Raw genomic sequence first — 15,227 nt, forward strand, 5'->3', positions numbered from 1 at the left:
TTTTATTTTAAACAAAATTACCCTCTTGCGTTTTATTTCTAGCTCTTGTAATTTTTCCGTAAATAAAACTTTTGTAAATACCATTTTATCCCACTGCTAACAGAGGAATATAAAAATAACAAAAGCATTATGAAGTACGCTTTGACTCAGCCACCGAACATGGTCAAATAGGCATTGAAAAAAGATTTTTGCATTGAAAATGATATTAAAAAACTAAATTTTTTGAAATTTTTTAACACCCTGTAGCTTGGAAAAGAAAACCCGTAGAGCATAATTTTATATGACAAATATTTATTTTTTAAAATAAAAAATCCACTGTTTAATTTATTCCCAACCTTTATGTTACACCCTGTAGAATTCTAATAAAGAATAAAGCGCATTTCTTTCAGTGTACAAACTAGTTACATCGATTACATTCATATATTATATAACACCAGAAACGCCGCATAAAATATTCTTACTGACTATGCTCGTCTCCAATTTTTTTAACGACCCCTTTGAAAGAATTTGGCTAAAATATTTAAACATGTTGCGTTGGTGTTTCGTTACCATTAAATCTAGATTTAAGTTAAGCTGACTACTACTATTGTCCGCTGTTGGCACTACCAACTTAGCAAAGTAATAAGACATCACAGAATTGTCGTTACAAATGTACTAATAGTTCCTAATTCTGAACCTTTGGACAAAAAAATACCACCACGACAAACAAAAAAGTAATTAAACTATTTACCAACTTTATTTTAAAATGCTTGGTCAAACTTTAAATTATGGATCGTACGTCAGAAATAAATAATAAAATTTCTCTCTAAGATTGTGTCGTAAATGTTTAATTTACAGGATGATCAAAATTAACTAAAAGATACATTTTATTTCAAGTTGTAACAATTGAGACAAAATCATGTAAATATTTTGTTTCTCTCATGATTACTTAAAAGACTATTATCACTATTTTATGACTTAATGTCGTGGCACTTTTAGCAATAATTTTTAGCAGAAAACAAGTGATCCGATCCACGGATGAAGTCCATATCTTCCTATGGACCCACAAAAACCGACTCCGCCATGTTAGATGCTCCACCACACTCCCTGGAAACCAGTGCGGCTCATTGTATATTTTTAGTATGCAAAAACTCGAGCAACCCTTCAGCTTCTGGTGATCACTAGAAAATCACCCCTAAAATCGGAAAATCGTCTAAAAATCGACATTCGGCGATATACTCACCAGACAAGTGAATAATGCAATCGTATTTATTATGCTATGAATGTAAGTTCCTAGCCTATAGACACTGCACATAGCAGAATCCACTCACCCATTATCGCAGGTACATCCTGGATTTGCGAAGACAAGGTCGGTCCTGTAAGTTTCCGCAGTTTTTGGATGGATATTATAACCCCTCTACTCCCCGAAACTATTTAATCTGCTATAACTTTAATTTTAGTAAGTTGTGCTTTGGCTGCAGCCATGCAAGAAAGTCTTACAGTTATTGTATGATCGTTAAACATTCTTCAATGTCCTTCAAAAGTTCTCCTTCCACCCCTTCATAATAAACTCTGTCTGTTGAAAAATTGATTGAAGCAGTGTCCATTCACTTGATAAAGTAAACTCATATGTCGAACATTTACCTGCGGAAAAAACACAATTGAAATAATTTTCCAATCCGTGCAATGTTTAGGGATTAACTTTTCGATCAATTCAAAGCAAGCATGGCTATGCTTTTGAAATGTTGCTGAAAATTTCTTGGTAAATCATAGTGAAATATAAGAAATTCAATGGTAAATTCATGTACATACATGTAGATTATTTCCCTAGAAATATTGGAGATTATAGAGAGCGAAAGATATGAAATAAATGGAGCAAAACTGTTTCCAGATATTTCTCGTCTATCACGATAGCAGACAGAGAGAAACACTGAAAAACTAAACTTGAATATTTGGATGCCTAAAATATGCAATGAGAGTCATGGATATGATGCGTCGTCTTGTTTCTAGTGTTATGACCAAGGAGAAGCATATTTAATGCTCGATTTTAGTTGACTTTTAGGTTTTAAAGGTGGCAATTTCGAAAAAACTGGACGGTGATGAGACAATTCTCATGCCAGATTCAATTTCTGGGACACATACGGTGATATTGGCCTGAACGGATCACTTTTTTTGTCCTTGTTTTATGTGGTCTGATATTTTGTCTTTTATCTAAAAAACATTCCAACAAGGTACAATAAATTATACATTTTTGCAAAATCTTTAGTGCTCAATGATGATAATCTGCCCAGTTTGAAATCTCTTGGAAAAATTGAATTGCTAGTTAAAATTACCAAGTCCACCCCTGTATTTATGGTTCTGTGTGTAAAGGCCAAAATGGTAATTTAGTGGAATGGAAATTTAACATTTAAAGGATGACAATAATACTGCAATTTCTGTGGAAATCTTTCTTTTAAAAACTCAATATTAATGGAGATGTACCTCCATTAATATGCCCAATATGCCTAAAAATTTTGAAATAATTTTCCCATGGACCCCACTGTCCGAGTAATGCGACCGGCCGTTAGGGCCCGACTTAAACCCTTTATTTTTATGGCTTATTCTCGTTTCTTTTTAAGGCAGTTGTTTTTAATAGGATAAGATCTGGGATTGTCATTGATCGCTAAGATATTTTCGGTATTTGCTGTCATTGTCGTCGGACGGCATCCACGGATACCGCGGACCCCTTTGCAGGTACTGGAGATCCATCGATAAGATTGAAGAGCCCGGCACCACGCTTCAAAATCCTTTCAAATATTTATTACCATTATTACCGGATTGCTTCGTACGTTGCTCTGAGATGGGACGGGACACCGTAAAGTAATCGACCAGGAATTTAGTATTTTTTTTATGCTACCAGCTCGGGATTTAATTTGATGGCAGCGATATGTCAGGATCATTCCCCGGTCTCGTCAACTCGAGTACACTTTTCGGAATTCGGTGCCATATGGGCGTTACCGTAAATGCTGTCTTATTGTTTCATGTGTCACGGTTATATTTCTAAAGATTACCTCCAATACCTTTGTTTATCTGTTTCAGTGTTCTACTTATTTATAGGAATTACAATAAAAACAAATTTATATTTCATAACAGCAGATATTTTACGAAGAATAGAAGAAATAACGATTTCTTTTATTTCTTCTTCTTCCAAAAAGCTAAATAAATTGTTCTTCTCTACTTTCGAAGTTCAATTCCACAGGTTTCAAATCAGAAAAGTGAAGAGTAACTCAGTAGATCATTATGTCTCTTTCCTTCACTTGAAATTTTTTTGTTTAATCAGGTATTGGAGCAGATCTTCTTTTGCAGTACCAGAAAATCTGCAACCACTAGACGATACTAGGAACCGTCATAAAAGAAACGCAGATGAAAATTTTTCCTTAAAATTTGGAATTACCCAAATTATTATTCATTTGGCTAGATTTTACAGGGTCTGTCAAATTGCATATACTAAATTTTAAGTAATAATAGAAATTCTTAATACAATAGGAAAGTTGCCATAAACATAAGATCGAGAAATGCTGTTTCCAGTCAAGTTGAGTCAAATTGATGTCAGTTACAATGAATTTTTGGTTAGATTCAAGATTCCAGAAGTAAATAAATTGATACAAATATTTCACTTTTTAATTTCCATGACGGATTATTTGGGGACGGGTAAAATTTTTACATTTATTTAATACCGAAATTTAAGGTTTTTACATATTTTTAAAAAGCTATGTTCGTAACGTGATGATATTTTTTTTCCTCATACAAAGAACTAACAGAGTTAAAATCATTTTTACTCGAAAATTGTTTTTTAAATAAAAAATACAAAATAAAGAGAAAAAAGGAAACATTTTAAAGATTTCGTTTTAAAAATTTGAAATTTCAATTTTTCTTATTTTGAGAAATTTCATCACCAGTTAAAGTTAGGACAAACTTTAATTGCAGAAGCCCCAATTTTTGTCTTAATATGTTTTTCTTTTAGTTTTTAAAGTAACATAATTTACATATAGGGTGTCCCATAAGCACATGATCAAAAAGGTACTGCGATATTCTTAAAAGAAGACGATCTGACCTAAGTTCCATTAAGGAAAAATGTCTGGTTCCTCTGTTATTGATTGTCAAAGTTCTTGAAAAAAATATGTTTTTTGTAATATCTGGAGAATGTTACTATGAATTTTAATGAAACTTACTGTGGACATGTTCCTAAGTAAGGTTCATGTTTTGATGAAGCAACCGCGTCCATCCGCCTTGGGCTAGTGGTAAATTCTTGAGTGTCTTGGTACAAGAATCACCAGAACTTTTTATTTTTCCACTGGAATCATCAATTCATTTTTTTTATTGATGCATCAGTCTTTTTTCGAGATTTTCATGCTCTTGGTAAAATCTTGTAATATTCATAGTATTTACGCAAAAAAGGTTTTCAATATTAGACAATCATTATCACTACTACTCAAGTATAACAAGCTACTCACGCAGTAAGCGATGATATTATTTTATACTAAATGAATTGTCAAACTTTTGACGAGGGAATGATCCAGAAATATTGAGAAGGACTCAATTCAATTTCAATCGAAGGATCCAGCTATGCATTCAAGAAAATGGCGGGTATATCGAACATATCTCGTAATTCCATCATCATCTATCGTATCTATGTAACTATCATCCAATAATAAAGAAAATTATGTATTTCCTAAGTACGTCTTTACATTTTTTGCGTGTCAACAAAAAATAAATCTAATAAAATAAAATGATATTCAATTCGTCGCGTCGCGACAGGCTTTAAAATTGTGACCATTATACTTTCAATATTGATATCCTAGGTAAAAAAATTGGCATAATTATAATTAGATGAAGCCACTTCTTGTAAAAGGGTAGATTTACTGCGATACGTCTAAAATTATCAAGTCACAACGAAACAAAACAGTGAATGCTACAAGATTTTACCAAGAGAACGAAAATCTCGAAAAAGGACTGATGCATCAATAAAAAAAATGAATTGATTCCAGCCACCAAATAAAAAGATCTGGTAATTCTTGTACCACGACACTTAAAAATTTATCACTTGCCCAAGGCGGATGGACGAGGTTACTTCACCAAAACATGAGTTTTACTTAGGAACAACGGCCACAAGTGTCATTAAAATCCATCGTAAAATTCTCCAGATATTACAAAAAACATAATATTTTTCAAGAACTTTGACAGTCAGTAGCAGAGGAGCCAGACATTTTTTCTTAATGGAAGTTAGGTCAGATCGTCTTATTTTGAGCCAAAGAATGTCGCACTACTATTTGATCATGTGCTTATGGGAGACCCTGTATATTTTTTAAACTTTCGGTGCCGCCAGTATAGCATAAGTTTATATGAATTATTAATAAATAAAGCATAGGCAAAAAATTTTAAGGTGGTGAGTCCATAAAACATTCGAATGCGTTACTTAAATATTTCATTAATCCATAGTATACCTACCCGTATACTATGTACTCCTACTAAGGAGCCCACAAAATAAGTACCTAATTATTAATCAGTGCCATTCCTTGGCTAATATTAACTCCTAAAATTATATTATTTTGATTCATAAAGCAAGTTTACGAAGTACCTGTTTTTTTATGGAGATGTTTAATGATGGAAGTGCACAGAATGTGTCCTGAAAGTGACAAATACTTAATTTTAGTACCTTTACATAACAAGAGTCTCTCCACCGTCGTGTTTGACAAAAAAGGAATGGAGTCGGAGCTGACAGGCAATTTAATCAAACCGTGAATATTTCCAACTTATGAATATTTAATAAGAAATTTTTGTTTCTGAATATGATAATTACTAAAGAAGTCTGTAATATTAATTAGTTTATTTAAAGCCTTGAATTTCTTAATTATGTTATTAGTATACTTAAAATTTATTAATTTGAACAAATTGAAGTGTATTTATTTATTTATTTAAATTTGAATTTACTGAAGTACAATTAGAACAACTAAATAGATATATTAATGCATAGACAAAGAAAAGTTGAATACTTTTGTCATGTAGGAATATATCATTGGCAGACAAATGGATCAATCCATCTTAACCTACAAGACTCTATGGCATTAGCAAATGTTATTTTGCAGGAAATCCTGCTGAAATCGGCATGCGAATACATTTTCATGAGAAAAAAACTTCATGAATGAGAAATAATTACTATCTATTACATGTTTCAATCCGTAACTTCTTCGAAGTGCATTATAAAATACTACGAAAATATGCGTGTCCATTTCGTATAGTACCCTTAACAATATCAGCATAATGAATGAGTACTGGAAGGATATGTTAGACTGTTACACGGAATAAATTATTTCACCTTTTATTTATTGTGTCTACTAATATGAATGAGTTCTGTTCCTTTATATCCGTCTGAAGTGGTTCCTGGCCGCACCAATTTATATTATTTATGTGGCTTTCGGATAATACCGTCGAAACGCCTTTTCCTTGTCCTGCTAAACAACCATAATACATAGTGGTTGATACAAAGTAACACTCAGTGATTTATATCGAGTTTTTAGTCGCGAAATAAATAATAGGATTGATGGTACAATATTTTATTCAGCAAACATTTCTTTTGATATTATCGTAAGTTTATTTATCTGTGCTGGTGGATCAGCTTTATACTCCTCTCTCCCTCTGCCTTACTAGGTTTGTGTTTTTATTACACTCTAAATTTATTAAAAAAAATATGGTAGGCTAGCAACGAATTAATTAATTTTGTTGATACATAAAAAATTCTTATCCGTGTTTCATCGGTCTTTTCTTCACTCCTTTAATATAATAAATTCAATAGTTAATGCGTCTCCTGAATTAACTATTAATAACAGGTAATAGCAATAATAAAATTCATATTATAGGACCTATATCTGATCGTTAAAATCTAGTTGCATTATATCAAGAAAATCATGCGACGATATAAATTCGTTTAGACAAGTTATCTGGTAATAAAGTCAGTTAGAAATTAAAATTCCTTAGTTTTTTTCAAACCAAATCCTTGTACAGGATGTTCTAGAATTGATAGTACACAGAGCAACTGCTCCAAAATTTACAAACAGTCTAGAACACCCTTAACTTTTATTTTGATTTTTATACTATGTTAACCTGAAAAACGTCAGACTTTAATTTTTTTGGATGATAAACAACAACGGTGCAGTGTTTTCATTTAATTTATTTTTGTTATGCTGCAATAGAAAATTATTGTTTCTTTAATACATAAATTAGGTAATGAGGAATTTTTCAATCGAGTTAATGAAAATAAATATCGAAGAAACAGTCGTATTTAAATGTTGTTAAAAATACATGGCGTATAACTTGTAGTACCAGTATCGGACCCAAAAAAACTTATGTATGAATTTTCAGATGTTTTCAACCACCTTTTCTTAGTTTGACTTTCAAATGACCTTGAGCCTGACGTGTTAGAGCTTAACCGACCACGACATCGGAATCAGCGTCCCCAAAAACCTCTGGCGACATAGGTGGAGTCCGGTGTTTTTGTTTTCAAACTAAATGTTGACCTATGTTATTATTATAAAACTAATGATAGAAATATAAGTTGTCCATTTTTTTTAACATAATTAAAAACGTTCTGAAATCAGTTCAAGTGTTGCTCTAAATTTGATATAAATAAAAATTATCTGCTTTTTGTATAAGTGATAAAATTATCCTTATGGCGGTTTTCCACTAATCAGACAGTTGAGTTTATGTCCTGTTTGTGTTTTCTAGAACCTGAAATACAAAAATAAAACTGAAACAAACCCAAAGCTCTTGTTTCCATCAAGCGGGCTACATTTTGTTCTAGTTTTGTTTTTGTTTTCGGTCCTTTTCCACTGGTTGTCGCGAAGAAGTCAGAACACATTTTTCCAATAACCAACCAACATGTTTAGAGAAGATTGTTTTATTCTTAGTTATGGCTAGTTTATACTGAAGTCCTTGGAAAAAAAGTAAGTGTATATATGTACGGTTGAAGTGTTTACTTGGTTAGTTAGTTTGTATACTAGCCAAGTAAATTCCTTAACCGTACACATATATTTTTTAATAACTAGTTATATTTCATTAATGATTAAAATATTGTTTTTGGGAAGAAGAAAACGCCAACATAGATATTGGGTTGGATCACTTAAATAGAAACACAACACGACCATTTCCACTAAACAGACTTGAGTTTCAAAACACGTCGAAACATTTTGATGTAACCGCTTTCGAGCGGGACCCGAAAAACAAAACTTCAACTGTCGCAAAACACGCCAGTCGAAAAGTTACAATTCTCTTTTATTCGACACAAGTTTGTGTTTTGTTTTTGTTTATGGGGTTTTCCACTAAACGGACAGTTGAGTTTATGTTGTGTTGGTGTTTTCTAGAACCTAAAAAACAAAAACAAAACTGAAACAAACCGATAACTCTTGCTTCCATCAATCGGGTTACATTTTGCTCGAGTTTTGTTTTTGTTTTCGGCCTTTTCCCACTGGCTGTCGCGTGGAAGTCAAAATAATTTTTTTCAATAACCTACCAACATGTTTAGAGAACATTTTTTTATTCTTAGTTGAGGCTGGTTTATACTGAAATCCTTGGAAAAAAAGTAAGTGTATATATGTACGGTTCAATTTCAATTTCTTTATTTCCATTAGACAATTTATAAATTGTATTGGAATTGTCAACTGGAATTGTTAAAGTGTTTATTCGGTTAGTTAGTTTGTATACTATCGAAATACAAGGCGAAAATAGAAAATACAACACGTCCGTTTCCATTAAACAGTTCGAGTTTCAAAACACGTCGAAACCATTTGTGACCGCTTCCTAGCGGGACCCAAAAGACAAAACTCCAACTGTTGCAAAACAAGTTAATCTTCAAAAAGTTTGCGAAAAGTTACAGTTTTGTTTTAGTCAACACAAGTTTGTGCTTTTTTTTTGTTTTATCCATTCAGTGGAAAACCGCTTTTAATACTTACACATAGACATGATTAAAATTCGGATAGCGCTCTTAGTTTTTTGTACTTTTATTATTAGTCCAGTTACTCAGGGTTTTTACCTCCGAATTCTTTGTAAGTGAACCGATTGACGTGAAATTGACTGAATGTGGGGAATGTCTCAGGAACAAAACTTATATAATGCCGAAGTGTGATTTTGCTCTGGGGATGGAAATTTTTACGCCCAAAATAACCACAGGAATCGATAGAGTCAATTTTAAGTAACAAATGTTAAATAAAGTTTTTTGGATAATCCAATACTTTCCGAGTAATTCGTCATTGAAAATGTTGATTTTTTACTGATTTCGGAGAGTTTTTTGCAAATAACTCTGAAACCATTGGATTGAACGAAAAAGATGTAATGAACAAAAAGAAAGCTAATAAAAAAACAAATCTAATGGCATTATTTAAATTCGATTTTTATGCTGTAACATAAAAATGAAGGTGTACGAAAAAAATACAAGAGTAAAAAAATTTAGCTTTAATTTTGCTGAAGATTTTGCTTTATTTTTGTATTTGCATGATTAAAACGTTTCAAGTTGAAAAACAAAATTTATATTATTTTCATCCAAAGGGGTGGTTTTTAAAGGTTTTTCCGGGTTGAAAATTTGGGATACATTAAGTTTCATGTTAGATAGCACATGAAATTACTCATACTGCACAAATAAAAAAGATTTGATTACATAAAATGCTTAAATTTGTATATTTTCTTTTTTTCCAATAAGGGGTGGTTTTCACTCCTTAAGAATTAAAAGTACACATAGAGCACATATAAGTTTTGAAGTGGGGGGTAAGATGAGCCTAATTCTAAATTTTGAGAAAAATCAATGCGGTTATAAAAAATTTGGAGGTATTACTATATTTTCAGCTACAGTAGCTGGGCTATATCTATTTCGCGCGTCAAATTAAAAAGTTGTTTTATTTTCAACCACCTGGAAATGTTGATTACACTTATGAGTCTCGATAAATGTTATTGTAATATAAAATTTAACACGATTTTTTAAATATGTCCCTACATTCAATGTTTATTTCGCAGTTGGGTCTTTATTAAAATAGTAAAAAATAATTGGTGGTTATAAGCTGATATAGATGTTCCTCCATTTAATATGAAATAATAATTTATCAAATTAAATATACGACCATACTTTGTTGCTTTTAAAGACATCTGCCTTTTAATACCCAGACTCCCGTTGACTCTCGGAGATAAATGAAATCATCCAACTTGTTTAACTTCGTTAGACCACACTACACGAACACGACCATACATGCATAAATGAATTTAATTGTTGAGGCCGCTCAAGCAGTGAATTAGCATTTCTGCAAAAAGAAACGGAAACTACCTTGTTGCCGACACCTTGAAATGTATCAAAATAATTTGTTAAATCTAACCGTTTGTTTGTACTTTTTGCAGGAATACAATAAATATAAAACGCACCTCTGCAAGTGATATTCAGTTTGCTATACGACCTCTTCAGAATGCCTGTGTGTGGGACATGTACTAATTTATTCGTTAAAAAAAGCGACACCCAGCTGGAAGTTACTTAATATTTACGATATTGTATCCATAAATTTTACGGAAATGAGAATACTTAATGATTTATCGCACACAAAAAAACGGTAATTATCTTAAAGTAAGTCGTGTTGTGTACCGGTTTGGGATATGTTACATTGTATTAAATATGTTTTTATTACCTGATAATTGAGGAATTTTGAGTTATTGATTAATAGAAGATTTATTGCATTACAAGACATTAGCTTGGTTAATAGTAATCATTCAATTTATCTTTCTAAGTACTGTAAGTTTTATTAACTTTATGAACTCCAAGTATTAACCTTACGTGACCTTTGCAATAAATTATAAGTACATTATTTTCGTTTGCCGTCAGTATTTATTAAAATTTTGAGTGACAATAATTTATAGACGTATTTTCCACCATATATACGAGTACATATGTGTTATTGTGCGGAGTTATCGGAAAGTATAAAAAGTCAGTACAACAGAAATCACTAGCTGATTTGGAAACATTGTTGTGTATTCTTCAAAGCTCTCTGAACTACTCCTATCAATAGAGAATAAATTTTAACCTGTATTCAATCATGCATATAAGATTATATTTCACGTTTAATATAACAACCTGAAAATTGTAATAAATTTATTTTTGAATTAGTAAATATTTTTAAATATTAACAGGTAAGTCGAATTGGCTTAAAAGTGTAGGAACTTTGTACTTTCACAATAACACCGTTTGTGGAATCGTCTATTCTACTGTACACTCTAAACAAAATTGAGTAAAATTTCATTCACATCGACTCAATAATGTATTAGCTCTGTCCACATAAGATGTAGTACAGTCATTGAAGTTTTTCACCTCCGAATTCTTTGAAACTGAACCGATCGACTTGAAATTTGACAGATAGTTAGAGAAAAGGTCAATGAACATTAGTGACATAGCGTCGATTGACGCTGTTGGATAGTGGAAATTTGTTTTCAAAAATCAATAGAGAATCAAATTTTGAGCAAAAAATATTCGAAGAATTTTTTCGAGAAATCAATAGTTTTTTAGTTATTCACGATTGAAAACTTGGAATTTTGAGTGGAAAAAACACACTTTTTCAAAGTATTTTTCGCGAATAACTCAAAAACTACGCATTTTATTAAAAAAGTGTAATGAACAAAAATGTAGCTTACAAATAAACAAAGAAAATCGTTTTTTAAAAAGTGTTGTACGTCTTATACAAAGCGAAATATGGTTAGTGGAAGGGGACTTGTCTTGGGTGGAATACTCGAATCGATATATTCAACGTCAAATTATTGAAAAATGATTAATTTTACGTGTATAACGCTCCTGGAGTTTTTTGTAGTACTCAAAAAGACCTTCAAAATGAGCACTTATAAAAGTTAATTAGAGCAAAATTGAAGGAGTTATCGTCAAAAACAGATGGATTGCTCATATTTTTAAGAAAAAATGAGCAGTAAACGCTGTACCTTTTCCATCAGAATTAAAATTAATCGTAGACCCTTTACAATTAGTTTTAAGTGTTTTTCATACGATCTTGAAGTTAGACCGGTTTAGAATGCGTATTTTTTTAATAATGTACGGTAAAAGTTGAAAACGTATTTTTCATTATTCAAAAAAAATTGCCTTAATTATATAATAACTCTGAAACTATGAAAGATGCGTAAAAAATGATAGACAACAAAAATGTAGTTTTGTGTCAACAAATATTTTGCCTTATTGTATTCCTATAGCATAAAAAATAAAGAAGATATCGACGCTTGAAGTATCCATTTTAGTGAAAAAACGATCTGTCTCCAATCCTTCGATCCTTTCCCTTTAAAAAATGAAGGACTTAAAAGGTTTTATATATTTCAAAATTAACCGAGTTATGGTAAAAAAAAAACCAATGACATTTTTTCGCAGCAAAATAGGCTTTCTCATTTTTATATATTATATATTATATTATACAAATAAACTAAGTAAAAAAATTTAGTGTGATTATTTATATGCAGCGTAGCAATTTTTTATGATTGATTATATTTAAAAATCGTTTATAATAAAAATATTTTACATTAATATTGGTAAAACGGTAGTTTATAAGAGTTGAAAATGACAAAAGTAAAATATTCTTTCATAAACAATATAAGCGAATTTTTATATTATTGCACAATTATAGCACTCCAAGATTTAAAACGTAATTTTTTATCATTTTTTTAGCACAGGGGTGATTTATAAGGGTTGAAAAGTATTATGAGATATAAATTCTTTCATAAGCAATGAGGGAATTTTTATTTTAAATAATTGCACCGTTAAAGCATTCCAAGCTTTTAAAAATTAATTTTTTATCATTTTTGTCAATACAGGGGTGACTTTTAGGGGTTGAAAGGGAAAAATTCTTTTATTAGCTAAAAGGTAACTTTTATTTTAAATAATTGTACGATTTAATCATTCCAAATCTTTAAAAACTAATTGTTTATCATAACTTTTTTATAGGGGTAGTTTTTAAGGGTTAAATAAGGTGTCGAAAAGATCAAATATATCATGAAACATGTTCGGGAACATGGAACATTATTTAATCTTTGTGCTTGAACAAGATTTTTATCAATAACATGCTTAAAACTTAATTTTTTCTATTTTTTTCACTTAGAGGTAGTTTTACCCCTAAAAAAACAAAAAGCGGCAATCGGGCTTATGTCACTTTTGAACTTGAGCCTAGGATGAGCCTTATTCTAAATTTTCATTTGCAAATCCATGCAGTTTCAAAGAATTCGGAGGATACAGCTGATTTTCAGCTTTAATGACTGTACCAATGAATGAAATTTTCACTGTGTTATTATCAGCAAAATAGTAATTTTATGAGTGAAATTATTATAGCGGAATTTATTATTTTTATTGGAATCTGAGATTCTGTCACTCCTCAGTGATTGACATTTTACTTTATTACGAACATATAAGAACATTTAAGAGTTAACTTTCTTTAGTATGATTCAAATTTAACTATTACTGAGTAAATTTTTACTCAGACTTGATTATAGTGAAATTTATTATACGACATATTGATGATGACTTTGATATTTGATTTACTCATTTATTGCCAATTCGTCTGACAGCATAGTTAGGAAGCTTCAATTTCAAAACTTGGTAAAAAACATTAAATGAAACTACTGGATTTAATATAACTTAATAAATGCAAACAAACTTTAATAGCATAAACAGAAACAGATTGGACAAATAGGTTATGTTATTATTTACATACATGTACATTACTTGCTAATATAATAATTTATTTAGTTTACCGAATTTTAATCGGGACCCAAATTACTGAACCTGGGTTGTTATATTCACTGCATATAATAATCCTAATTAGCCCAGTCGGTGGAAGTAATTTTGCATCAAAAGCACAAGTAATTAGCAATATGGCTGATTTTTTTTTATAAGTTCTTGAAAGTATGCAAATTAACATAAGAAAAAGTTCACTGGTCTATCAATTTCCCAAAGTACAAAAAAATTTTGAAATACATTTTGATTTTCTAAATTGGGGTTGACGTTGTGGCCATCTTTCCTGGTACAACCTAGTCGCCGCGAGCGCATTCTCCGGCTGCACCATACACTAACACCATATTGACACGTCCGGAAATAGTAAATGCATTGTTTTCTCGGTTCATTGTAAAACTAGTTTGTGCACAAACTAAAATATTAAACAAAGTAAGAAATAAGAATCTCGTTTTTAATGTAATCGGCAAGATACTCTTATTTTTTTTCTTTATTAAAATTACACTGTCACTATCGTAGAAAATAAAAACTTTTGTCACTTTTTAACACTGATGGGTCGATGGACGATGCTTAATAATTTTAATAATTAAGTGAATAATTAATTCAATACAAATACAAAATCAGTTGACTGCACAAATTTTTTGACAATGTCACCTAACCTTCTTTTAGTGTTACTAGTATTAGATTATACCGACTTAAATTATAAGGTTGCATTTCGGGTCGCATACAAACATTTCCAAAGTTTTTAATAAATAACACAGGGTCAGCCTTCATTTTCGTTGAATAAATGGACTTTAATTTACAAAAAAAAAACGCGAAGGTAGAACTTTTTCGTATATGAGTTTTCTATTACAAATATCATCAGGAAGCTGTAGTTTAATTTTTATAGATTATACACGCCACACTTTGTATATGAATTCCTTGTGAAAAATTAGGGAATAATTTGTATTTTAGTTTTTCGATAAAGGAAAGAGGTTATGGTTGAATCTAACATTTTCACATGATGACCCTATCCAATGCTTTAGAGTAAGTTTTAGAGTAAGACACTTGAAGATTCCCAAGCTGGACTAGACCGTTTTGCTTAGTGATACAATAAAGAGCATAAAATCATCATCTGTACAATGTAGCTGAAGCAGTCCTGTTTCATAGCTGATACTTTAATATTTTCGTTGATAGGTAACTTGTAGCAATAACTATGTTTCTAAAATATATCTGTGTATCCCACTATACATAATAACGTCGTCATCATTTCTGAACTTGCAGTTCTACTTCCTGAGTAGCGTGTCAGACATTAAATATAGCGTCCTTACAATACGGATGGGTACTAAATAACGTCGTTACAAATTGCAATGGTAAATCTAGTTGGTGTTGGTTTGTATGACGGCGTCCGTAATATACTTACTTAATGAGCCTATAATTGATACGACATTTAGTGACCATTAAGGAACGGTTCAAATAAGAAATCGGAAAAAAG

This window comes from Anoplophora glabripennis, unplaced genomic scaffold (genome assembly GCF_000390285.2).
Source record: "Anoplophora glabripennis isolate ALB-LARVAE unplaced genomic scaffold, Agla_2.0 scaffold148, whole genome shotgun sequence".
Lineage (NCBI taxonomy): Eukaryota > Metazoa > Arthropoda > Insecta > Coleoptera > Cerambycidae > Anoplophora > Anoplophora glabripennis.